We start from the raw sequence: 2,777 nt of genomic DNA on the forward strand, positions 1-2,777 counted from the left end.
CTAGGGGACAGAGGTGCTGGGCCTAACCCCTCATCTCACCTGCCTAGTTAACAAAGAGCTATACCCGATTCTCGCTTGTCCCACCCATGTTCTCCGGAAAAGGCTGGAATCTAGTTTCTCACTGGTGTAAAGTTAGATTTGAATAGCATGGTGGGGGTTGTCTTTGAGTTGTCTTGGAAACAATTGAATTGCTACTGGACCACGTTTTTTCCATGAATAAAGTTGGATGCATCTTGGGGAGTAGCCATGTTACAGCTGAGGAAGAGACTGTTCGCTGTGCCATCCTCCCGAAACCATCTGTATGTATATATCTTTAAGTCTCTATCTATCATTTATTCAATTTTATACCTTTTCCCGTTCGAGACCCCAGAATAGACTCGTCGCAGCTGGACCGCGACAGGCACAGTGAACTTTATTGATGGTGCATGACGAGATCGGACTCCCTAAGCCCCTTCCCTTCTTCAGTAGGTCTGGAATGGAAACTGTGAAGGTCAGGAGATTCTCAGTGTGTTGGGTTATTGATTTGGGGCAAGGACTCCCCAGCAGCTAAGGGCCTCTCTTCCTCTTGCTGGAGCTGGTGGTCCAGGGGACTCTCACTTTTTGGAGATCATGTGGACCATAAGGTCCACCACCCTGTTGCTGTAGCCAAATTCATTGTCAAACCAGGAAATGAGTTTAACAAAGTAGTCATTGAGGGCAGTGCAGCATTGAAGGCGGGGGAGTGGGTGTCACTGTTAAAGTCACAGAAGATAGCTTGGTTGTCACTATAGCCAGGATGCCCTTGAAGGGGCCCTCTGATGCCTGCTTTACTACCTTCTTGATGTCATCATATTTGGCAGCTTTCTCCATGTGTCAGGTCAGATCCACAAGTGGCACACTGGGGGTGGGGACACGGAAGGCCATGCCAGTGAGCTTCCCATTCATCAGGGATGACCTTTCCCACAGCCCTGGCAGTGCCAGCAGAAGCAGGAATGATGTTCTGGGCACCTTGGCTATCACACCACAGCTTCCCAGAGGGGCCATCTACAGTCTTCTGGGTGGCAATAATGGCATGGGCTGTGCTCATGAGTCCGTCCGTGATGCCAAAGTTGTCATGGATGACCTTGGACAGTGGGGCCAAGCAGTTGGTGGTGCAGGAGGCATTGCTGACAATTTTGAGGAAATTTTCATACTTGTCACGATTCACACTCATCACAAACATGTGGACATCTGCAGATGGAGCAGAGATGATAAACCTCTTGGCTATATATACCCTTCAAGTGAGCCCCAGCCTCCTCCAAGGTAGTGAAGACACCAGTGGACTCCACAATGTATTCAGCGCCAGCACCACCCCATTTGATGATGGCGAGATCTCACTCCTGAAAGATGGAGAGGAACTTCCCATTGATGACACGCTTTCCGTTCTCAGCATTGACTCTGCCTTTGAACTTGTCAGAGTAGAATCATACTGGAACAAATAGGCCATGTAGTTGAGGTCAGTGAAGGAGTCGCTAATGGAAACAATATCCACTTCTCCAGCGTTAAAAGCAGCCCTGGTGACCAGGTGCCCAATACAGCCAAATCCATTCACTCCAACCTCACCATCATGTCTCAGGGTTGCAGCTGGCAATGCGCAGGAAGATGTAGCTGTCTGTCCAACAGGAAGAGCTGAAAGTCAACTGCTTCACCTTTCTCAATAGCCAAAAGAGATGACAGAGAGAACCGGCTGCACTGGACACCTATTAATATGTCCTACCACTGTCTGTGGATCTGGCCTCCCCATTTTCTAAAAACCATACCACATGGTTTCCATGGAGCAGTGGAAGTCAGCCCATGCACCTGGAAGAAGTACAGTATAATGGTTAAGGTTTGGAAATGAAAGTGACTTGGTTTGAATTTTGACCATGCCACTTACTTGCTTTGGTGACCTTGGGCAACCTACTGAATTTTAGTTTCCACATTTAGAAAATGGAAATGATCACAGCTACCTCAGAGAGTCATCGAGAGGATTAAATTCAATGATGACTGTAAGTGCAAAGTAAGTAAGAATAAATAATTCATATTATTGTTTATGGCTTGCTGCTCATCAGCCCTGCAACACTGCTCCCTCAGGCAGACTCTCTTTGGGCAGCTCCCGGGGCTGGAGCCCTCTTCCCAGCATAAGTGAAACTTGGAAATAGCAGAGCTCTTCGCTTTAGACTTCCTGGGGTTGCCAGGGCTTTTCTTTTTTTTTTTTCAGAGTCAACTGATAACATTGACCTACTTCACTTGATGGATGAGCCTGTGTGGAGGAAGTCGGTGCAGAGAGGGGAGAAGGAGACAGAGAGAAGGGGAGTCTCCACTCAAGGGTGTGTGAGTAAGCGGGCAATCGCCACGGGCAACCAGAGCCTAATCCTGGGGAGAAATCTGGGAAACAGAACACATGCCTCAGAGTTATCCCATCAAGGGCTGGAGGAGTCAGGGTATTTATACACATCCGTCCCATCAATCCTGGCTGAAAGCCACTCCAGAGAAAGGGTAGCATTAATTTCCTGACACTTCCGGCCTGCAGTATGAACAGACACACAGGCTTCCTATATAGTTTCTAAGAAAGCCCACAGAGCAGATATTGGAATTCGACCTAGGGCACAAAGAAGGCCCTAAGACAGGGGTCCCCAAACTACGGCCCGCAGGCCGCATGCAGCCCCCTGAGGCCATGTATCTGGCCCCCACTGCACTTCCGGAAGGGGCACCTCTTTCATTGGTGGTCAATGAAAGGAGCACATTGACCATCTCATTAGCCAAAAGCAGGCCCATAG

At 48.7% G+C, this 2,777-nt stretch overlaps 1 pseudogene; it reads right to left on the reverse strand.

Moving 5' to 3' along the window:
• Positions 1-593: 593 nt before the first annotated feature.
• On the reverse strand, positions 594-1,573 carry LOC136314593 (glyceraldehyde-3-phosphate dehydrogenase-like; annotated as a pseudogene).
• Between the last annotated feature and the right edge of the window lie 1,204 nt (positions 1,574-2,777).

This window comes from Saccopteryx bilineata, chromosome 10 (assembly GCF_036850765.1).
Source record: "Saccopteryx bilineata isolate mSacBil1 chromosome 10, mSacBil1_pri_phased_curated, whole genome shotgun sequence".
Lineage (NCBI taxonomy): Eukaryota > Metazoa > Chordata > Mammalia > Chiroptera > Emballonuridae > Saccopteryx > Saccopteryx bilineata.